The following is a 24,818-nucleotide window of genomic DNA, read 5'->3' as shown; positions in this document are numbered from 1 at the left end:
AGAGAGCACACCAATTGTTTCTCCGATAAGAGATACAGTGCGTATCATTGAGACAGAAAATGTGACACCTGAGTTAAGAAGTGGTAATCCTTTCAGGGAGAGAGGGAATCGAGGTGGTAACGAAAATACAAGAGAACTAGCTAGAACTACAACAGAGTTGACTGAAAAGATTAGGGAGTTAACAAAGAATTTGGAAGCTGTTACGGTGCCTGTAACCATAGGTCCGGTTATGCCTGTGTTTGACAAGCAGAGGACAGGTGAAAACGGTTTGGTGATTCCATATGTTGGGAATAAGTTGACAAGTTCAGCTGGTCCCTCAGGAGATTCAGGAAGAAGGACGGAGAGTAGTGATCTGAGACAATCCAGACATGACACATGTAGTGAAGGACTGGATGCTAGTGAAGCTAGTTGTTCAGGGATGCCGATTTTAGAACCGCAAAAGAAAGTGGTTCCAGTGAGAAAAACTACTGAAATAACAGCTGAAGATTTGAATGATTGGATGAAAGTTCTTCAGAAGAGGGATAAAGATTCACAAGCAATTGATGTGGCTAGGTTACGTGTGGAATTAGAAGAGCTTGTTGCAGGTAGGGGTGGGCGGAATTTGCGGAATTAACCTTCGCAAATTATCGCGAGAATGTTTAAAATTATCGCAAACAAGCAGAAATATCGCGAAGATGCGGAAGTTTTTTTCCGGCATGTTCGCGAGATTTTCTGCATGGTTGCGGGTCGCCAACTTACCCATGTGGTTGCTTGCGGGCGCGGCCATCTTGTTTTGAGTTGTTCTCGCGGTGCATGATCGCGAGAAGAAAGACGTGATCGCGCAACGCATGACGTCACTGCGGGCGCGAACTGTCGCGAGACAGCGCAAATTGCTAAAAACAATACAACATCTCATGGAGAACGCGACCGGATCAAGAAAACTTGTCGGCGAACGCAGGGATTCAGGTAAGGCGATCGCGCGCGCGCGAGAATGTATTATTTTACAGCGCGAGCAAGAAACAAATTATCGCCAAGCTGCGGAAACCGGAATTTTTGACATTTTCGCGCTCTCCGCGGAACGCAAAAATGTCAAATTATCGCAATTTCCGCGAACGGAAAGAAATTTTTGCCCAGGCCTAGTTGCAGGGACAGTTCCAACAGAAATTCTTAAAAATCATCATGAAGGTGAGCTGTTGTTTATGTGTAAAAACATTACCTGGAGAGCGAGAAATACACATGACAGGTTAAGAGCAATAGCGAATGAACAGGGGGTTGACATTGATAAGGTGAAAGCTTTGCAAAAAACTTACAGGATGGATTTTACAGATAAAGATATTGAGAATTTGAATGGTACTGGTAGAACAGGATAGATTAAAGAAATGGTTGCATTATTGCGAAGATGGGGAGATGTAGAAAAGTGGAAGGATAGATGGTACAAGAAAAGAGAAGAATCCGGAGATAGAACTTATTCAGCATTTCCTGTGAGAGAAAAGGAGAAACCAGTGGATAATTATCCTATGAGAGAAATACCTGGAGGAGGATATGTACATGTTCCATGGACCAGACAGGATATTTTATCATTTACGAATGATTTCCCTCGATTGAGAGAAAAGCCCGTCGAGTGGTATAGGCAGGTAGATAGGTTTGTGAAATTGTCAAAAGTGCTGTGGATTGACCTGAATAGTCTGTTTGATATAATTGTTCCAGCAGACTTGTGGACTGAGTGTAAAATAGTTGTGAGTTGGCCTACTGAGGAATATCCAAGGGATCCGAGAACAGGAGCACCAGATCCAGAGGTAATGAGAAAGTATGATCAGGTGATGGTATACCTGAAGAGTAAAGTACCTGCAAAAGAGACAGACTGGGTTAAAATAGATCGAACACAACAGGAAGCAAAAGAATCAGTTCATGCTTTTTACGAGAGGCTGATACTGGCATTTAAACAATTCAGTGGAGATGAACACCTGGGTGACAAAGATTTGAGTCATTTTGTATACAGATTTGTATATGGCCTGAGACCTGAGATTAGTGAGAGAATTCGTGAGCACACAGTGGATTGGCAGAGTAAGAAAATAGATGAGATTCTGAGACATGCAAAATACTTCAGTGATGAAATTGAAGCAAAACAAAGAAAGCTGAAAGAGAAAGCAATGTGGGCACAAGTGAAAGTTGCGGAAAGACAGGAAGCACAGTTAGTGGAACAGGCGAATAATGCAGGAAATAATGCAGGGAATAGACCTAGGTATGCAGGGAAAGGAAAGGGGAATCTTGAGGAAGCTAAAAAAAAGTTCCCATGTCACAACTGTGGCCAACTGGGACATTGGAGATCTGAATGTACCAATCCACCATTAGTGAATAATGAAGGAAAATCCTTAAATCAACAGGTGCAGAACGAAGGAAATAATCAACAGCAGCAACAACAGAAAGTTGTGAGACAGCAGAGTCAAGAGCCAAAACCGCCCTTGCCGCAGAATAGAGGGTCACAAAAGTATAATCAGGATTAAGGATTCTACAATGATGAACAGGTAAACAAACCAAGGCGTTCTAACCAGGTACAACAGTACTTGTTAAAGAATGAAGGGAGTGAGTCTGAGGGTGATTATTGACGGTGCCAAAGAGAGGAGGAAGAGTGCATACTTGGTGCAACTCTAGAAATAGACCAGGCAGGACCATTTGTAGATGGGAAAATAAATGAAGAGAGTGTTACTTTTTTGGTAGACACAGGTGCGACAAGATCAACTGTCAGGTCAACAGATATTAGAAATCTTCCTCTCTCGGATGAAGCAATCCAAGTAGTTGGTGTAGCCAATACACAAATCAGGACACGTCTTACTGAACCAGTAGGAGTACAGATAGGGAAATTTTCAGACATGCACAGATTTATCGTCTGTGACACTAGTCCAGTGAACCTGTTAGGTAGGGACCTGTTGTGCAAAATGAACTGCACAATTTTCTGTACACCGGATGGAATAGCTTTTTAGACACCAGATGAGGATGTTTTGTACCGAATGACTCTAGGAAATAGAGAGAGTGAAATGGTTGGTGCATTTGCTGTGTTTGATCCGGAGGATTTGCCTCGAGAGCTGAGAGACACAGTGAAAAGGACAGTTTGGGATTTTACTGGAGAGGATGTGGGATTGATGAATAATGTAGATCCTGTGAAAATTTCAGTGAAAGAGGGAATTACGTATCCTAACATTCCTCAGTACAAAATGACACCAGAAATAATTGAAGGAATAACTCCTATAATTGAGAAAATGATTCAGCAGGGAGTTCTGAGAGAACTACTGAGTAGTCCGTGTAATTCACCGATAATGGGGCTGAAAAAGCCAAATGGGAAATTTAGGATCGTACAAGATTTGAGAAAAGTTAATAAAATTGTGGTGGCTTGTTGTCCTATTGTGCCAAATCCATCAGTGATTTTGTATCAGATTCCACATGATGCTGAGTGGTATACAGTGATTGATTTGTGTCATGCGTTCTTTTCAATTCCATTGCATCATGACAGCCAGCCGATTTTTGCATTTAGGTTTGGCCAGCGTATTTTAGCATGGTGTCGTATCCCACAGGGGTATACGGAGAGTCCTTCGATATTCAATCAGTTATTGAAAAAATCATTAGAGAGCTTGATCATGCCTGAAAACTCAGTACTAGTGCAATATATTGATCACTTACTTGTGGCATCAAAGACACGTGAAGCTTGTGAAGTAGATACTATAGCTTTACTGAATCATTTGGCAGATGGAGGGTTAAAAGTATCTCCAGCCAAATTACAATTCTGCAAGAAAGAGGTGCATTATCTTGGACACAATATTGAAAAAGGTCTGAGAAACGTGACTGATGACAGGATTAAAATCATCAGGGGAATGAAAGCCCCGAAAACCCAGAGGGAAGTGAGAATGTTCCTGGGTATGGTGGGTTATTGTCGTCAGTGGATAATTAATTTTTCTCTGATAGCAAAGCCACTGATTAAACTGACAAAAAGTGAGATGACAGACCCATTGGAACTAGATGGAGAACAAATGGCAGCATTTGAAGAGCTGAAAAGTAGAATGTGTGAGGCCCCAGCTTTGGGTATGCCTGACTATGAGAAGGAGTTTGAATTGTACTGCAGTGAGAGAAATGGATGTGCACTTTCAGTGTTAATTCAGAAACATGGACAGCTGAGGAGGCCTATTGCGTACTTCTCATCGACACTTGACCCTGTAGCTGTAGGTTTACCAGGTTGTTTGAAGTCTGTGGCTGCAACATGCAGAAGCCTGGAACAGAGTGAGGGAATCATAATGGGATATCCTGTAAGGGTATTCGTACCTCATAATGTGGCAATTCTTTTGACGAGAAGCAGAACCCAGTACATGTCACATAGTCGGCTGACTAAATATGAGAAAGTGATTCTGGGAGCATCAAATGTGACTCTTGAGAGATGTGTGAATGTGAATCCAGCGACATTGTTGCCGGATATTGAAAATGTGGGTGTGAAAACAGAAGATGATCACAATTGTTTGGATGTGCTTGATTACTGTACAAAACCGAGACCAGACATAAGGGATCTTCCCTTGCATGAGAGTGATCATGTGTTGTTTGTGGATGGATCATGCCTGAGGAATGATGAGGGTGTGTTATGTGCAGCATATGCAGTGTGCAAAGTTTCAGAGGTTATGGAAGCATCACCATTGAAAGGAGTGAAATCTGCGCAAGTTGCTGAATTAGTGGCATTAACAAAAGCTTGTGAAATTGGGAAAGATTTGAGAACGACTGTGATGACTGATAGTCAGTATGGATTTGGAGTTGTGCATGATTTTGGCCAACTTTGGCTACAAAGAGGTTTCTTGACGTCGAGTGGGACTCCAATAAAGAATGCTGAAGTGATTGGGAAATTACTTGAAGCGATACAGTTACCTAAAGAGTTAGCAGTTGTGAAGTGTGCTGCTCATGGACAAGGAGATGATTTTGTGACAGTTGGAAATCGATATGCCAATGACATTGCGCAATATTACGAGAAAAACAATCAGTCTATTAATCGGGAACGAGAAGGTGAAATGTCTTTTTGTTCTGTGATGTTTACTAATGTCTTAGAGACATGGGATGAAGTGAAACAGTTGCAGGATGAGGCAGGAAAGGAAGAGAAGAAAGACTGGATTAAGGCAGGTTGTGCCCCAAGAGAAACAGACCATGTTTGGGTCTATAGGGATGGCAGACCAGTAATGCCGAACTCCATGCTGTCGACAATGGCAAGAATGTATCATGGCCAGGGACATTTGGGAAGGGATGCGATGATCAGGTCGTTTAAGCAGACCTGGTACAATGCAAAGTTCAGGACAATTGCAGAGAGCATCTGTCAAAGATGTTTGATTTGCCAGCAATTTAACACTGGGAAAAAGACAGTGGTGAGTCTGGGAACAATAGGCAGAGAAGGAGGTCCTTTTACAAGAATGCAGATTGATTTCATTGAAATGCCCCAAGTGAACAGACTGAGGTATGTTCTAGTGGTAGCCTGTTTGTTTTCAAGATGGGTGGAGGCCTATCCGACTAGGAGAAATGATGGAATAACAGTGGCAAAGTTACTGTTAAGAGAGTTGATTCCTAGGTACGGGTTTCCAGTAACGATTGAGTCTGATAGAGGTGGACACTTCTATAATGAGCTCATGAGTTTGATTTGTGAAGCATTAAGCATACAGCAGAAGCTACATTGTGCATACAGACCAGAGGCTTCTGGTGTGGTTGAGCAGATAAATGGCACAATCAAGAACAGGATTGGTAAGATGTGTTTAGCCACTGGCATGAAATGGCCAGATGTCTTGCCTCTAGTGCTAATGACTATTAGATCTACTCCAGATAGAACTACTGGTTTAAGTCCGCACGAAATAATCATGGGACGTGCAATGCAACATGCATATGTACCTGTCAATAAGTTGATGACAATAACTGATGACATGATTTTGGATTACTGTAAAGGCCTGGCTGACGCAGTTCATTCTGTGTTTCACCAGGTTGGAGAAGAAGCTACCACACTTGAGAAGAAGCAAGCTCATGATCTGAGTCCAGGGGACTGGGTGAGGATTAAGGTGCACAGAAGAAGAAATTGCTTGGTTCCAAGGTGGGGAAGGCCGAGACAAGTCATTCTAACTACGACAACTGCAGTAAAGTGTGCTGGAGTGAAAAACTGGGTACATGCGAGTCATACTCTGAGAGTTCCAAACCCAAAGGATGGGACTGGTAAGGAGTATTTTGAAGAGTCAGATTCCAGTGATGATGAAGATACAGAACCAGTGAGAAAAGAAGCAGAAAAGGCTTCAAGAGAACCATTGAGAGTCTCAGAAAGGAGATCAGATTCTGTGAGAGAGCCTGAAGTTCTAAAAAGCAGTGAAGGGAAAAGAAAAGAAAAGAGCAATTCCACAGAGACTACTCCTGAATCAGAAGAGGAGGAGATCGAAGAAGAACCACTTGAGATTGTACCTGAAGAAGCAGGGTCAGAAGAAGATAGAGAGGGACAGATTGCGGAAGACCCCCGAGGAGGTGTAGGGAACATTCTTGACAAGCTAGGTAAAGGGACAAGTAGACAGCAAGAAGATTGCGTGTCGGAGACCCGAGGAGGGACAGAAGTAGGGAAGTCTCAAATAGAGGTAAAAAAGACTGTGGAGCGAAAGAGAACTGCTGAAGAACAAGAAGCATTTGAAACAGAATCGGATGAAAGTGAAAATGAGAAATCAGAGGGTCGAGTTCTGAGAAAGAGAACTTGGATTGGAGAGAGAAATAATACAGAAACAAGACCGAAAAAGGTTGTAAGAGGAGATCTTTGGCCTAACAACAGAATAAAGAGGCTGAGATACAGACTGATAAGAGCAAATAACTCGAAAGCTGAACAAGTGAATGAGGTGTCGAGTCAAAATCCAGCAAGAGGTGAAAAGAGAAAAGTGTCAAAGGAACCAGAAGAGATCAAGAGGATAAGAAAACCTAACCAGAAGTATAGGTCGCCGGAATGGACGTACGTGGCACTGTCTGAAGGTGAAGAGGCAGAAAGTCAAGGAAATCCAGAGGAGACCGTACGAGAAGTGGTTGAGGAAGATACTGGAGAAATCCTGAAAGTAATTTTGACTGACATTGATGAAAAGTCGGATACTGAGGATATCGTTGGAGATCTAATACAATTTGATGTTGAAGAAAATGAAGTAAAGAGTGATGAATATCCAAATTGAGTGAACAAAAGAAATCACTTGGGAAAAGTGAAAAGAAGAAGAAACTGAAATTGATTGTTCGAAGTAATCTAGAATTTTAGAGCCTCAAGTAGTGGAGTAGTAGAGGCTAAGTCAAAAGACACGGTCAAAGTAGTAAAATGGCTAACATAGAGAATAACCAAAGTAGATGTGCCTTTTTAAGAAGATGGTGCAAAATGTGCTGCTGCTGTACTGGATTATTAATGCTACTATGGGGTGTTTTAGCTTTATTAGTTACTTTTAAAGTTACAATAGGTACATTTGAGATGCATACAGAAAATGTGTCAGGTACAGAGAAGAGTTCACAAAAAGTAGTTCCGACTAGAATTAGTAATACTTACATACATAAAGATAGGTCAATTAATGATTTTTCTAGTAATGTTTTTTCAAAGTTGTTATATGAATATGTGAAAACAATGTAAGTTAGGGATTGCTACGTTTGTATGCATTTACCTGCATCCGTTTCAGAGGGTGTTACTTATCATCATTTGCCAGCTACGTATGGAATTTCTTGTAGTGTATTAAGTAGTGTTTTTTATTTGTTAGGGAAAATAGATTATAAGATGTCTAACAAAGATAGTATTTTTGGGCACTTGCCAATGAACAAAGAGCTGAATCCAGCTAAAGAAGCTAACATTTTTGGTGAGATTTTTATTGAAAAAGAAGAATTAACATTAGATTACATTTTTAAGAATAATTTAACTTGCAGTCTGAAAGAAGAGGAGAAAGCTTTCCTAAATATGGTGGAGGAAAGGAGATTGAGCATGCATGAGAAAGCAGGGAAATATAAAGTGAGTGAGACAATTTGGGACATTGAGATGGGAAAAGAATTGAGAAATGGGGCTAGTCCAACTTTAGCTCTAGATGCACCACAGAAGGGTAAGCTGTGCATTACAAGAAGAAAATCTCAATATGATACATACTTTGTTGGGACTAGTGAATGTCATGATACATACTTCATTGCAACAGGATGGGGTTTCAGAGGTGGAGAAGATACAATTTTCCCAGGAGTGTACTATGTTTGTGGGAACAAGGCTTATTACAAGTTGCCTGACCATTGGTATGGCACGTGTTATGTGGGCCTGGTCTTTCCAAAGATCTTTCATATAGATAGAATAGAAGATGTAGAACATATTAATTTACTAATGCGTTTCAAGAGAGAAACTTGGTCTGAAATAGTAGGTGACATTTTTGGAGCTTTAATTCCAGCAGTGGGAATTTCTTTGAATGCTCATGGGATTCAGAAACTGTCAACAGTGGTGGATCGTTTATCGACAAATACCGCTGGAGGGTTTCTTTTGGTGAATACGGAATTGATTGCCGTACGTGCCATGTCTATGCAAAATCGACTTGCCCTTGATATTCTATTGGCCAAGGAGGGTGGAGTCTGTGGAATGCTGAAAGTTCAACATTGTTGCACTTACATTCCAGATGAAAGCAAAGACCTGAAGGTCTATATCAAAAATATTACTGATTTGCATGAAGAATTAGTACCACTTGAAGCTGAGAGTATCTGGACTAAATTAGCTAATAAGGTGATAGCTGTTAAGAGTTTTATTGCAAAAATAGGTAGTACTATTATAGGCAAGATATTGTTTCCTTTAACTTGTATAATTGTTGCTTTATTGATACTTAGATTGGTGTGTTTGTGTTGTAAAAACAGGGGAGGGAAAAAGAAATTAATTAAAAGAAATAATGAGAAGAGAAATAAAAGGCTGAAAAGAGAACCACAAGAAATTGAATTAGAAGAATTGAGGGAGAGTGTCTACTTAGAAACAAAGAGGGATGATGAAAGAGTGTCTAGTGTGTAGTGTTGTGTAAGGAGAAAAAGAAATTTCCAATTTCTCCTAAAATGGGACTAAAATTCACTAATTTTTTTTTTGTTTTGTTTTTTTTGTTTTTTGTGTGTGTTTTTTGGTTATTTGGTGATAAAATCACCAAAGGGGGGATTGCTAGAGCAGAATTTTCTGTTTGAAAATCAATCGGGTTTTTAAGCTCTGGTTTGTCTACTTGTCAAAACTAATATTAATCTATTAATCATTAATTATTAATTATTTGTTTTGTGTAAGTGTTTTTATACTTATCAACATGTGTGTTTTAACAAAAGAGAACTACACGTGGGAACGCGTATGTGTGCTAATTAATAATAACGCATGTTTAACATGTTTAAATGTTGCTGAGTGCTGTTTATTTTAAAGCACAAAACACTTTCGAATTAATGCTTTTCTGTGTTGCAAAGGCTAGATAATTACATACACATAAGGGTATTAGTGGGGTTAACACTGTTTAATCACTATGCTGTGGTAACGTTGTTTTTGTCTCTTTCAATTAAGATGGTCTATTGTGGCCTATTGTGGCCTAACAAAACATGGCCGCCGTTTGCAGCCAGGCCTCGAGTGAATAATTTGTGATGAGAGGGCCTTGCTGAATATGATCACGAGTCATCTGTCCGCAGTCCTTGCCTGGTTAAAACTTTCCGTGAGGACAGCAGCATTGGGCCGGCATCCAAAAGGCTTCTGAGTAACCTTGGAGGACAATGGAGCCGTATTAAATGAACTCTGAGCTCACCAGAGGAAATGTGGATGTTGAGAAGATACTTTTAATATTCAGTTCCTGTCCTGTCTTTTTATTTTTGTGATTTTCCTGAGCGGAGATTTTCCAAATGTAGCGATGCTACATCCTTTCCTTCTCGCTTTGCTCAGAGGTTCAGCGGACGCGATGAATACTTTATGTTTCTTTCCTTTGTTCAAAATACTATAAAAATTGTTAGCCTAGAGAGGGTTTTTGCCACTTTGCCATTTTCTTCCCAAACCTGCGTTGGTGAGGATCTACGCTGTGAGGACGGCGACTCGAGAGACTTTACTGAGAGACCTGTCCTGACCCATTCTGACATTTAGCTAGAATAGGTAATTATGAGAAAAATGATTTATTCTGATTGATTTTCTTTGACTAATTTTAGATAAAGCATTATAATTTCCGAATATGGTGTTGGATATTATTTCTTGTCAATTATTGAGTACTCTATTTTGATTATTGTTGTATAGATTATTTAGATCATGTTTCAGGGCAGTTACAATAACCAGGTCTTATCGACCTCGATATAGATGCAGGGTGTTTAGGAGTTTTCTTTCCACAGGTTCAGTGCTGGTAGAGTATTTGAGCGTATGTTAGTGAAATGGGCCCTAGTGTATGATGAGTGTATGTGCGTGTAACTGTGAAATTACTCTATCCGTGGAAGTAAGGATATTATATACACCTGCTGCGTCACAAAAGTGACGCAACAGCGGCGCAAAAGTGGCGCAAGTGCAACATAAATCTGCCCCTTTGTTCTCTTGATGGCGTAGGTTTGATGTTGTGAAAGGAGCAAGAAGGGCCAGCCAGTAGTGGAGGAGCAGATAATGGCATGTGGAGAGTTGTGCTGGAATTAAAATGTCTTTTGGATGATATGCTGCGTTGTGGAAAACATGAAGGTGTTCATTTTTCCTTCATTGTGTTCGACTTTAAGTGTCTTCGAGCTCTGTGGTGGAGACTGCAATGTTGACATTTATGCTCAAAGCCAATAGTCCCGTCAGTGGTCTAGAAATAGGACAGGTGAAGTGCAAGGCGCGTGCCTCATGGAGCTGTGCAATGTGCGCATGAAAGGAATGCAGATTTGAATCTGCATATTTCTGACTCTGCTTTATATTCAGCAGTGTTCGTTTAAATGGCAGCGTTCCAGTGCTTTAAACCCAGTGAATCAAACCATCTGCACATTGCCAAATAGCCAGGCACCACATTTGCGCAGTTCCATAAAGAACAAGTTGATCAAACATTTAAATGCAAATTAAATAAAGTAAGGCAGATGGAGTGAAACCACAACTCCCTGTAAACAAGTAACCCGTCGCTCATTAGGTGTAAACCTGAAATGTATTTAGTGGTAGTCTGCAAAGTTGTCAAACTGTACTCTTGTGTGATGATGCCCGATGGACACTCACTGGCAGTGCGAGCACGGCCCAAGAACAGAAGGGGAAAAGCCACCACGGGCGCCCCCACGCACTCACCTAAAGACACTACAGTAACAAGCCCGGGAGTTACAAGAGCCTCTTCCGCCAGAAAGCAGCTCCATATCCGGGCCGGGGAGGAGATGTGGGAGGTCGAGGGCTGCCCACGCATGCGCTGTATTTGAATTTTTTGCGTGTTCTGCGACTGCGGCTCGTGCCCAGTGGCGGCGGCGCGTATGGACTTCAAAAGCAGCCGTACTTTAATGAGTGCTGCATCGTGCAGCCCAGGGAGGGGGCCGCCAAAGCAGCCAAGGCAAAAAAACAAAAGCAGAAGTCCGGCGGGAGCCCACCCCGCCTTCGTGAATGCCGCATGGTTTCAGACGGGGCTCCTGTGAGCAAGACGGAGCCCCGCGTGGTGCTGCAGTGAGCTGCTGAAGACACGCGACCAGCCGGAGTCCCCACAAGAGCTGGTAAGTGGGGCATGCTGTACGTAAAACGCGCCGCGCTTGGAGCACACGTGTGCATTTAAAAAAATAAATAAATTGCATGTTGTACATTAAAAGCGCGCGGCGCCTGGAGCGCGCGTGCGCATTTAAAAAAATAATTTACATGAGGCTGGTGAGGACGAAAGTGAAACTGCATGCTGGCTTGCGAGGGAAGGGGGACAGGAGACGTGCACGCCGCGTGGCTGTAAGCGCGTACACCAACTCAAATCCGCCGAGACCATGTGTGTGCCCAACTCCTGTCCCACTTCCGAGGCAAGTCAGCAACAATAGATCTCGCTGGCGACAGCGCTTCGTGCTGCGTTCGCCAGACGAGACCTAAAATTCATGTACCATCAAGCACTTTTCTCCTGAAATACTCTTAAAATACAGAACTTTCGCCTAACATACGCCTTTCCGTCCCCCTAAGTGAGTACAAGATTGGTCAAAAGAGCCATTCCCAGACATCTGCTAACTTGTAAGAGAATATTCTGACCCACTGATGAAAAAAGATCCAGAAGTAGGTTCCGTCAACACTGGGAGATCCCAGGGTCTGTTTCTATGAAGTTATTTTACCACCGCATCTCTTCCACAGTGTCACTTTCCACTTTCTTCTGTGCCTCCTCATTGGATGGGTTTCTACATTAACAAAATACATGAAAATTGGGATGCCATGGCAGATAAACGAAAGGAAAGGATGAAGTGCGCACAAAGTCAGCAGTGAACAACATATAGGTGGGGAGATGCATGAAGGGCGCTGTTATAATAAAAGAAAGTGTTGCGGCGCACTGACACCATTCCACTGAGGGCAGGCACACCTACCGACAGCAGCCTCACTCAGCTTAATTATACTGGCAGCCTCCTCAATGAGCCAACTCCCCGTGTTCGAAAATATGGTGATCGACTAAAAAGAGCGAACAAACAGAACCAGTGATAGTCAGACTCAGAAATGAAGGAATTAACACGTCTTCAGCAGAGATGCTAATCCATTTTGTAAAGTGCTCAACTGCCTAGCTCAAGCTTCCCGGCACTGACATTCACTTGGAGAGCTGCACCAGGGCCCTCCCTGTGTCCAATGAATGCAGAGGGGGTGGAAGAGACTCCCTTTTTGTGCCTCACAATGCCCATTCATCCCCTGGGGGGCTAAGATGGGGCACCCTGGGATCACTGCACCAGGACATTCAGGCAGCTCTATAGTGCTGTTTGTGCATGCACGGGGGTGAGACAGACCCTATATCCACCAATGTGGGTTTGAAGTAAACCCACAAGGGGGAGAGAGATGTAGATGGATGTGAAGTGGAAGGAGACGCGGGTGACAACGGAGAATGCCATCAGCGGACACATCAGCCCTATAAACACAGTCTGGGTTCCTCCGCCACCCTGAGGTACTCTTCTCTTCTCCATTTACACACGTGTCCCCTGGGCTGGCTCTGCTGCTTAACATATTGTGGTGAAAAGGATTCTAGCCGCTTCGGCCTATACGTGTGACCAGCAGCGCTATACTGGTAGGACACGTTGTGCAAATCACATTCATTGAACCCACCTGACGTGGTACAAAACCAGCGGCGTCACCAGAGGCCAAGAGACAGAGGGAAAAAAGAAAACAAGGAGGTATTTTGATTTCTTTTTTTAGAGAGTTAGAGAGGATGTGGCGTAATGGCCAAAATGGATGACCTTGAAGCTGGGGAACCAGGTTCGAGTCAGCCGGAAGGCTCAAAAATCCTGCGATTGTGGACAAATTACTTAATCTCCCCATGCCTCAAAATGAAAAAAAATGAACGAGTCCGTTTGAAAAGTGCTGCTTGTGGTGAGCCACCCGGCCGCTACAATACAATGTTTGCATGCACCTCCCTGGGCCGGGCGCGAACCAGGGAGTATTTAATAAAGGGTGACGTCAGGGCACCTGGCTGACGGCACGGACCGAGTATCAGTGTGGATGTTCCGTGTGTGTGCTCTTCTGTTAGGCCTAGGCCTGTGCCCACCTCATTCATCTCCGGAAGGTGTCCGATTGTGAGCCTAGTCCTGCGCACCACTGCCTGGGATCTGGGGTGTTACATTGGCGACGAGACGGGATCAGACTCCGCGAGCAAATAAGTAGCTGACGCGTGGGCTGGCAGTGTAAGCCAGTGAGCGGCTAAAGCATGCTGGGCGACGTGGGCATCCCACCGAAAGAGGAAGTGTGTGGTGTGAACCGAGGTGGCCATGCCAGATTCCCCGGAAAGAACGGCTGCGGTGGGGGCGGCTGGTGGGCGGCCGAGCCGCGCAGCCGGAAAAACTCTCCCGCAATTTAGTCAGCTGGCAGACCCCGCGATGGAAGAAATGGCTGGGGCAGTTGGAAAACTACTTTGTTGCTACCCGAGAGACAGACAACACGGTGAAGAGGTCATTGATGCTACTAATGGGTGGCAAGGAGCTATATGAGCTGTTCCAGGACCTGCCTGATATCGGAGACAAGGGAGATTATGACAAAGCAGTGCAGGCCTTAAACCGGTACTTTGATCCGCAAGTAAACCCCGATTTTGAACATTTCAAGTTGCGCCAAGCCAAACAACGGGAGGAAGAGTCAATCGATATGTACTATGCAAGGTTAAGAAAACTGGTCAGCACCTGTAGTGGGGTCGATCGAGCCTTCGAGATGAGGGCCCAACTGATCGTAGGATGCAAGGAACTGCGCAAGTTGATTCTCTGCCAACCGGGGATCACGTTGGAAGAAATACTAGTGCTGAGCAGGTCACATGAACTGGTGGACGCACGTGCAGGTGAAATGGAAATGGCGCTTGCGAAGAAATTGTTTGGGAGCCAGCCAATATGTCCAACCCCTATCAAGGAAGAAAGGGTTGAGGCACTGAAGAAGGCAGTTGGCCGAGGGGCCAGAAATGGGGCCAAGACAGAGGAGAGGCGCCGGAGACGTGAGTGCCGAAACTGCAGCATGGGGGCGCATGCTGCAAGAGTATGGCCAGCACAAGGGACGCAGTGCATTAATTGTAACAAGTATGGACATTTCGCTAAGGTGTGTCAGAGTGGTAAATCACAGGGTGGTAGCAGACCTCAGGAGTCGAGGTTTACCAAGTCAGCCAAGAAGGTGCAGGAGGAAGGAGAGGTGGACAGCAGGGGGCAGCAGTCGTCAACGACGGCGGATGAGGAAGACAATGTATTCGTGATCTCCCATATCCGAAGAGTCAACACCACTAAGAGACCACCCCCTACCTGCCAAGTGTGGATTGGAGAATCTTGTATAAGGGCGCTGATTGACACAGGGGCGTCGGTCAATATACTGGATTCGGATCAGTATAAGAGACTCAAGCCGAGATCCCCGCCTGATGCCGACGGCAGCCCGGATTTTGACATATGGAGGTGATACTCCGATTCCGCTACAAGGGGTAGTTGATGCGGAAGTAAAATACAAAGACAGAGTCACGGCCACCCGGTTCTATGTTACCTGTGACAGGGCCAGGACGTTATTAAGTTGCCACACCACCGAAGATGTGGGACTAGTGACATTCGCGAAGCACATACATCAGTCCCATGCAGACCAAATCCTGGAAGAGTTCCCCGAGCTGTTCAGGGGACTTGGATGCCTAAAAGGAGTGGAGGTCCAACTCCACATTGATGAGTCGATCCAGCCTGTAGCGATTCGTCACCGGAGGGTACCGTTCCATCTCAGAGCCTTGGTGGAAGCGGAGTTAGATCGTTTGGAGAGGGAAGGAGTCATCGAAAAGGTGTCGGGACCTAGGCCGTGGGTGTACCCCTTGGTGATAGCCCCCAAACCGAAGCTGCCAGGGGCCATTCGGCTGTGCGTGGACATGCAACTGCCGAATAAAGCCATTCGCCGTGAGAGGCACATCACTCCAACCATCGACGAGATTGTGACTGACTTGAATGGGGCGCAATGGTTTTCGAAGGTAGACTTAAACTCGGGGTACCATCAACTGATGTTGGCGGAAGAAAGCAGGTACATCACAACGTTTTCCACCCATGTGGGACTGCACCGTTTCAAGAGACTGAGCTTTTGGGTGTTCTCGGCGGCCGAGGTGTTCCAAGAGGCCGTGAGAGAAGTGCTGTCCAGTTTAGTAGAAGTTATCAACGTGAGCGATGATATCCTGATCTTCTAGAAGTCGCTGGAGGAGCATCATGTGAGGTTGAGAGCCACTATGAAGCGGCTGGTGGAACAAGGCCTAACACTGCATCAAGCAAAGTGCCAATTCTATGCCAAGGAAGTTGAATTCTTCGGATACCGGTTCTAGGCCAAAGGATTACAAGTGGATCCTTCAAAGGTAGAAGTCATTAGAACGGCAGCCATCCCTCAGACGCTGTCAGAAGCTTCTTGGGGATGGCCAACTACTGCGGCCGATTCACTCCACGATTGGCCACCCTTTCGGAACCTTTGCAGCAACTAACCAAAAAAAGACACTACCTGGCAGTGGACGTACAAGGAGGTCCAAGCCTTCGCTGTGAAGAAAACACTACTAAAAGGGGCCACGGTGGCATATTTTCGTCCGGGAGCGGCCACGGAATTGATAGTAGAAGCCAGCCCCATAGGAGTGGGGGCCGTGCTCCTGCAGAGGTCAGACCAGGATGAGTGGGTACCCATTGCCTATGCCAGTCAGTCACTCACGGCGGTGGAGACCAGATAGGCGCAGACCGAGAGAGAAGCACTAGCCATCCGATGGGCGTGTCAACCTCTGAGGGCACTGTTTAACTGTTGTGACTGACCACAAGCCGCTGGTATCCCTCTTCGCGCGAACGGCACGAAGCAGACCACCCCAAATTGAAAGGTGGGCCGTCCAGTTCCAGCAGTATAAGTTTGAGGTGGTCTACCGTCCAGAAGCAAGCAACCCCGCAGATTATCTATCAAGACACCCTCTGGCTCCAAGTGGAGCACAAGGGCTGGAGGTGGACGAGGGTGCTGAAATCTACGTGAAGCAATTGCAAGAAGATGCTCGTCCACATGCGTTGCTATTGGAAGACATCCGGAAGGCGTCGGACGAAGATGAATGCCTACAAATGGTGGGATGCACGCTACAAGACCACCAATGGAAGTGGTTTCTTAGTGGGAATGAGTGAAGGTCGGCCGCGGAGAAGGAATACTGGGAGAGCATGTGGAGGTGTCGAGGAGAGCTGAGTGCGGCAGGAAACGGAGTAATCCTGCGGGGTGCGCGGATCCTAATACCTGCCATTCTCAGAGAGCGCACATTCGAGTTAGCGCACCAGGGACTCCAGGGAATCCAGAAGACCAAGGCTCGTCTGAGGACAAAGGTATGGTTTCTGGGTGTGGATCGAATGGTGGAAGACAAGGTCTGGCGATGCCATGCAGTTATCATAACGGGGGCGGATCCTCCGGAAGCTCTTGTCACAGAAGGTCCCAGCCTGTCACCATGGGAACGCGTGAGTTTAGATTTTGGGAGTTTCCCTGATGGCCGGCAAATAGCAGTGTTGGTGGATAGCCATTTGAAGTTCCCGATAGTGGAGTTGGTGGCCTCGACGGCATTTGAATATTTACAGCCTGCACTGGAGAAGACATTTGCGTTGCTGGGGCTGCCGGTGGAGATCCGTACAGATAACGGACCGCCGTTCCAAGGCAAGAATTTCAGGAATTCCTCAGGTAACATGGCATCCCACACCGTAAAATAACACCACTATGGCCGCAGGCCAATGGGGATGTAGAAAGGTTTATGAGGACACTGAACAAGGCCCTACGGATCGGGGTAGCCCAGGGTGTCAATTTGGAAACTTGTTTACATCATGTCCTGAGAGCCTACCGCCAAATGCCTCATTGCACAAAGAAATGTGCTCCCCATGACATTCTGCTAAAGAGAGCGGTGAGGGATGGAATACCCAGCAGTGAATCATGGACCCCGACGGTTATAGATGTGGAACGATCCCAGGCCCGCTGCAAAAACAACAATGACCAGGCCAGCCAGAGAAGAGGGGCCTGACCGGCTGACATTAAGGTTGGGGATTATGTGGCGGGAAAAGATCGACACCCTGGGTCTAAGTTCCACACACCTTTTGAGCCTGACACGTGGAGAGTGGTGCGGGTCCAAGGGACTCTAGTAGTAGCTGAAAAGGGACACCAACGTATAACCCACAACGTATCCTGATTCAAAAAGGTCCCCAGGCCGAGTGGGCCCGCGAGGGATCCCGAGGTGGAAACGTGGAGAGAGGAGGAAGCAAAAGTGCCGGGGGACGGAAGCCCGACAATGGGAGTAACCCCAGAAAGACCTGTCGAGAGGGCCGAGACAAGTGAAGCTGTGCCCCGAGGTGACAGCTCTCAGGAGGGGGCAGTGTGTGGAGAAGGGAGGAGCCAACACCCTCAGTATGACTTCCACAACAACCCAGTGCCGAACACCAGGCTGTGGGACTTTGTGCGGTAAGACTCATTGGAGGGAGGCTGGTCAAGTGGAGTGCTGGAGGAGAGACATGGGGGTTGCTACTCAGACGTTGCCATGTTACCGGCCGTGGTACTGGGTGAACATTCAGTCTTCAAATTGCCAGGTTTGATGGGATGTGGTGAGCCACCCGGACACTACAATACAATGTTTGCATGCAGGGAGTATTTAATAAAGGGTGACGTCAGCGCACGTGGCTGGCGGCACAGACTGAGTATCGGTGTGGATGTTCCATGTGTGTGCTGTGCTGTTAGGCCTAGGCCTGTGCCCACCTCATTCATCACCGGAAGGTGTCCGATTGTGAGCCTAATCCTGCACACCACTGCTCGGGACCTGGGGTGTTACACTTCTAAATAAACCGGATGAAAAGCTTCACTGGTCGGGAAAAAAATTATAGTCCTCTTAAACTAATAGAAAGCACTGCAGGGTAACAATACTTTGCTTAGCCAGTGCTCCTCTGATGAACAAGAGAAGTGACGTATCGCTGGCTGTATCAGTTATGAGGCAGTGAAGAAATGCGACTCAGGAGTTTGACCAATGGGCGAGTTTCAGGATGGAGTAGAGTGGTATTATTGATAACAGCAGGTCTTGCAGACAGCGCATGTGTGCTGATGCTCGAACCTAAAAACAAGGTGATGAAAGGAAGACTTGAGGCCGAGAGCACCACACTACACTACATAAAGAAGAGACGGCGGGATTGCGCATATTTCCAATAGCACAGTCTTGGGATGTTGTCCTTAAGGTACTCACACAACCGGAGGATGTCGATAGTCTTGCATCTTTGCAGCCAACCAATGATTTAGGAGTAGTCACAGTTTACTAAATGCGCACCCCCCCTGTCGTATACGTAATTTTAGGCCACTCTCTTCTTTTAGTATGTCATATGTGGTCGGTTGGACAACACAACACCTTGAGAAAGACCGTTATGTCTTGGTTCCCTCCAGTTCCAAACCCCATCCTAGTCGAACATAAGCTTCCTCATGTCTGCACACACAGACCTCAGCCCAGTCATACCCAGTTCTAGATGGTGTCTTCTTTTGGTTTCTTTTCATATATATTTTAATCGTTCACAAATTTTGCATATATATTTTTTTTTTATGTAATTCGCTATTAAGTCTTTAATAGGACTGTTATATCTTTCTATTAGAACATTGCTACAGATCATACAGTGAATATTCACCACAACAATACTTACGAATAGAACGCTCCTGACTCTCACATACAAAAGAGGCACCTGGTGGCTGGAAACTGCACTTATTATATAAGGCGAACATGCAGCATGATTGTGCCCCTAGTAAGCGGAGACAGCAGACAGTGCACAAATGATATGTAATACATTTGCTGACGTGGACTGAAAACTTCAAGCTATATTTTCATGTATAAAAATTTACTTGTTAAGAGTATTGAGCAAGCCACTGTATTTTCCGGCAGGTTGCCGAATAACTATGAAAATGTAAGATTGGTCAGATATGTAAAGTTTTTATTTCAAAATTTAATAAAGATATTAAATTTAAAAAAATGAAAGGAAGACTTGAGTGAATTTCAGCCACTTACAGTAGGTTGAGCCACATTCCAAGGCCATTTTTTTCCGCCCACTGTGCCACTCTAGACAGAAAATCCTGATGTGCGTAAATCAGTCTTGGTTGCACTACTGCACGAAAACACAAGGTGATGGAAGGAATGCACATTTGTCAGTGTGTAATTGCACCTTCTTCTTTGCAACCATGTTTTCGTACAACAGACCCTAGAGGGTAAATAGTTCGTGACAAAGAGCAAAGCACCTCTGCATTTTCAGAGGTGTCAGAGATAGTTTTTACATTTGGAGAGTAAAATACGTACACATGCAAATGCACATTTCTGCAGTACTACCTCCTGCAGATTATTCACACTGCAAACAATCTGCAGTAGCAAATTCAGAAGACTAAACATACCTCTGGATATCTACAGTCAGAAGGAGCCCTAAGAGGCATCAAGTAGATATAGATTATGGCCTGGTTTACAGTTACATTGTGTTGACTCTGGGACCCTGGGATACCGTCTACAAAAAATACATTTACCCACAATCAGCTGACCAAATCCTAGCCCCAGATGGATCAAAAAAGTCCCAGCAAGGCTCCCACCTACATGGTGCGATCCCAAACCAGAAAGGTGCCCCGCCTGTAGGCAAGAAAACATTTTCCATCACTCTCAGCAATAGTCGGGTGATAATTGTGTGGCAAACTGAGAAATCCAAGGGGTCATATTACAGAAAGTGCCCAGGGGCATAGTTGGCATTTGTGCTGGTTTTAACAGAAGGGACTGCAGACACCACCTTCTGTATTATGGATCCCAAGCAGGTGTCTCCTTATTGGCATGGCCCCATGACAATGAGGAAACACCTCTGCCCTTGAGTGGTATTACAGATGCAGGTACAAGAGCAATAGTCCATCTGTTAGCTCACTAATTTTGTACCACCAATGAAATGGTGCCCGGTCAGGGCATCCCATTGAGGATGCCCTTTAGCAGGACTCTATGGGGTCCCAGGGATCTTCCAGTCACCCTTGCGTTTGGTCCATTAACGTGCTGCAGTCACTTGTCGAGGGTCCCCGCCTCCTCCTCAACGTGCTCCCACTCCCTCTGCTTTAAAGGGTAGAATAGAAGTCTCAAACCTCTGACCCACATTTCACTGCTGCACTTGATGCACCAGAGGCGGAGTGAATTCGCACTTGGTTATGGGACATTACATTTTAATGTAATTTGGCACACTGCTGCTGTCTGCGGTGGGTGTGCAAAATTGTGGGTCCAGACATGGATAGTGTACCATTTTCTATAATTCAACCACCGAAGTTACTGTCATTTTACTACCCAAAATGTAAATCAACAAGCCACTAACTTCACATTTAATGCTCAAACCGAATCAGTTCACTAGGTCTAAGTCAGCCTTGTTCTGACTAAATTGTAATTGTAATTGTAATTGTAAAAATATTTATAGAGCGCATGGTTACCAAAGGCATCCCCGCGCTAGAGGCCCAAAGCTGAAGAATACTAGAAATGTATGGAAACAGGAAAGTTTTTAAACATTTCCGAAAGCCCAGATGGTTGGTTACGCATCGAATATATAGAGGGAGTGAATTCCAGAGCCTAGCTGCATTATAAGAAAAAGATCAGCCCCCGGCACGTAGTTTCCTAATTCTGGGAACTGCTGCGAGCCACTTATTACTAGAACGAAGGTGTCTGAACGGATGATAAAAGGAAGCAAGAGAACCAATAATAGAAGGGGCAGCACCTGACAAAATCTTATGTAAAATGCTGAGAGCCTTAAACTGTACTCTCTGCTGAATGGGCAGCCAGAGCAAAGTGGACAGTGCTTGCCGTGCTGACTGTCGCTTGGGAATGTTCAGAAGTTGGTGTGCTGCACAATTCTGAACAACTTGCAGTGTCCTGACCGTGGAGCAAGGTGCTCCTAGATAGAGAGCATTGGTATAATCAAGCCTTGATAAAATAAGGGCCTGAATCACCACTTTCCTTGTACTGAGAGGGAGGATAGGAATAATTTTCCGTGTCATCCTCAGTAATCCATAGCAGCTACCAGCCACCTTCCTTGCTTGTTCCCCGAAATCAAGCTTACGATCTAGCCACACACCCAAGCTTTTAGTATGATCTTTACAAGGTGGGGGGGGGCAAAACAATTTGGCCAAAAAGATGTTAAATTAGGTTCAGTAGCATTACCCAAAAACATCAGCTCTGTTTTGGAACCATTCAGCTTCAGAAAAGAGTGATCCATCCACGCTGATATTCCTTCCAAGCACAGTGCAAAGTCCGAAGTGGAGTCATTCACCTGGTTGAAGGAAACAATCAGCTGTGTATCATCGGCATAAGTGACTATTTGAATGCCAAAAGGTTCCACGACCCCTGCCAAAGGGCTCATGTACACGTTAAAAAGCGTGGGGGACAGGGAAGATCCCTGAGGAACCCCACACCGAAGGGGTTGAGGATCAGAAATACAGTCTCCGTGAAACACCTGAAAAGACCGGTCCTCTAGAAAAGACTGAATCTATTTAAGAGCCAGATTAGTTACTCCTACCTGCTTGAGCCTGTGGATGAGCAACTGTTGGTTAACTGTATCGAAGGCAGCGCTGAGATCCAAAAGGATAATAGCAGCGCAGCCTCCGTTGTCTAAACTTTTTCTCGTGGCCTCAGCTACCGTCAGGAGGGCCGTCCCTGTACCCTGCATCGGTCTAAAACCAGTCTGGGACGGATGGAAGCAGTTATTGGTTTCCAAAAACCTAGACAAAACACCGTTTACATATTTTTCAGCAATTTTGCTGATCCCTGGTAACAGGGAGATAGGGCGATCATTTCCCAGTACCTCCGGGTCCAGATTTGGTTTTTTTAACAGTGCTTTCACCATAGCTTGCTTCCAAGAAAGGGGAACAATACCTTTCTGAAATGAAGCATTAATCACATCCAGAATAACAGTAACAACTGTGTCAAAAATACGATTTAAAGTAAGAGGCGTGTAAATCTCTTGAATTTTATTAGAGAAAAAAGAGGCCAGCTGGTTGCAGCGAGCTAATATGTCCTCACACAAGGTGGGTGGGGAATGGGGTTTAATAAGAGAGTTAACTATACGAAATATTTCACGGGAGGAATTAGAGGCTGCCAGTATTTGATTTTCATAGTAAAGGGATTGAGCATACTTAATTTCTTCTTCATACTTTCTAATGTTCTCCCTGTAATTTGCTTTATGAAAAATTGAATAATCCTTTCTCCATTTCCTTTCCGATGGCTTACAAGCCTGCTTAAGCGTACGTAATTTGGGAGTGTACCAAACATTCTTATTAGCTCCATATTTATCCTTAATACATTTCTTAGGGAGCACTATATCTAAAGAGGAGCTCAACCAATGTTCAAAATTGAAATTGGCAGTGGTTGGATTAGGCTCTGGAGCCGGTCTAGTATCATTAAGTATTGCTACCCAACGCTCTAATGGAAGTTGTGACCATGGCCGAAGGAGTTTAGTAGATGTAATTACTGAACTACTACTCGCCTGTTGAGTCCAGGTAAAAGAAATAAGGTGGTGGTCTGTCCAGGGTAACGGAGTGGAATTTCCAACCTGGAGATCAGTGACATTGGTAAAAATGGGGTCAAGTAAATGACCCATGGAGTGAGTGCGGCCTTTAACCTTTTGGAATAACTGGAAAGATTCCATATTGTTTACAAACTCATGAATGACTGGTAGAGCATAGTCATCAAAGTGCAAGTTGAGATCTCCCAGCATCGAAAAATTGGACAAGGACCGCACTAAATCAGCTATAGTCTCGGGGAGATCAGTACAAAACTTTCCCAAAGGCCCTGGGGAACGATAAATTAAAATGCCTGAGAAGGTGCAAGTGTGAGAAAAGCCGATAGAGAAAACTAAACTCTCGCAGTCTGATAAGGAACTCTGGGAAATGCGACAGTTAAATTCAGTTTTAAATACAATGGCTATGCCCCCTCTTCTACTGTGCTCTCTATCAAGTCATTGAATGGTATATCCAGAGGGAAGAGCTTGCGTAAGAGTCATAGCGGATTCATTAGTCAACCATGTTTCCGTTAAAAACAATACATCAGGGCTCTCATCCTCTAATAATAATCGAATCTCAGTAGAATGTCTGGGCAATGACCGATAGTTGAGTAACAACATATTAAAAACCGCCACTGGGGCAGGAGTACTTTCCCGGTTAAGAGCCTGCCGGAAGTGGAAAGGGCAGTGCATACATTGGGTATTTTTCGCGTCTGGGTGCATACCGTGGATACATTTCTTACCTTCCACTCGATTAAAGTGCAGAAGCTGGTCGATGGTATACACAGGCACGGTCCTCTTTCCACAGGCAGTGTTGGTGGCACCTGGGACCGGACGGGCGTGCCTTAAGCGCGCATTCGGCGCGCCACCGGCGCGCCCGCTGCGCGCGGTCGCGTCATGAGCCCTTTTTATAACTGGCCGTGCGCAACGACGTCAGCGTCAACACTAGACTGCTGAGCTTCACAAATTAGTTTTCAAAATGGCCCAGAACTTTCAGCAGCTCCTATAACTTTAAAATAGTTAAAATACAAAGTGCAATGTGCGACAAATGTGCTAAATGATCCGTTAAAATTCCCCCCAGATTAGCAGCAACAATATTCAATACACGGTAACAGGCTAGAACTATTCCGGTAAGCAGCGCCTCAGCGGGGTCGCGTCATGAGCCCTTTTTATAACTGGGCGTGCGCGACGACGTCAGCGTCAACACTAGACTGCTGAGCGTTTCTCATTCCGAGCTGTTTCAATAAGTGACACCAATTTAGCTATTATGTTAGAGATTTCTCCTGCCTCATTTACCTCAAGGAACTCTACACATGCGCCGTTACTTGAAGGATAACTAATAAAAATGGGCAAATGTTGATTAGTTTTTACGCCTACCTAAACTCCAAAAACTAATTAGAAGGTAGAGTCCTCACCTGTATTGATGGGGAGACGAAGCCTCTGCAGGTGTCTTTGGGTTCTATTCTGCCTTAGATCTTAACACATGAAGCACACTCATTTATATACTCCTTGTTGTCCTACACAGAGCCATACTATATTTGCATTGTGCCATCTGTTGTCTGTTAATACAGGTAAAACATTAACAAATACTTTAGAAATAATTTGACTAGATGAACTTAATTTATTATGACTCAATTACATAAAAGGTTTTTTTTCGGCCCGCCAATCAGTTATTGATGAATTCAATATCCAAACAGTGTTGATCTGAGCAAACAGTCTCAAACGTAACA

At 44.9% G+C, this 24,818-nt stretch overlaps 1 protein-coding gene across 2 annotated transcripts in view; it reads right to left on the bottom strand.

Moving 5' to 3' along the window:
* The window catches only part of LOC146822085 (fucolectin-like), a 586,672-nt gene extending 562,088 nt beyond the window's left edge, over positions 1–24,584 (bottom strand). For both annotated transcript variants that reach the window (XM_085613187.1, XM_085613188.1), the window contains exon 1: positions 24,504–24,584. The gene's annotated coding sequence lies outside the window, so the exon portion shown is untranslated. The remainder of the gene's footprint in view (positions 1–24,503) is intronic.
* Positions 24,585–24,818: the final 234 nt, after the last annotated feature.

This window comes from Triturus cristatus, chromosome 6 (assembly GCF_964204655.1).
Source record: "Triturus cristatus chromosome 6, aTriCri1.1, whole genome shotgun sequence".
Classification (NCBI taxonomy): domain Eukaryota; kingdom Metazoa; phylum Chordata; class Amphibia; order Caudata; family Salamandridae; genus Triturus; species Triturus cristatus.
This window is presented reverse-complemented; position numbering and strand designations above follow the sequence as displayed.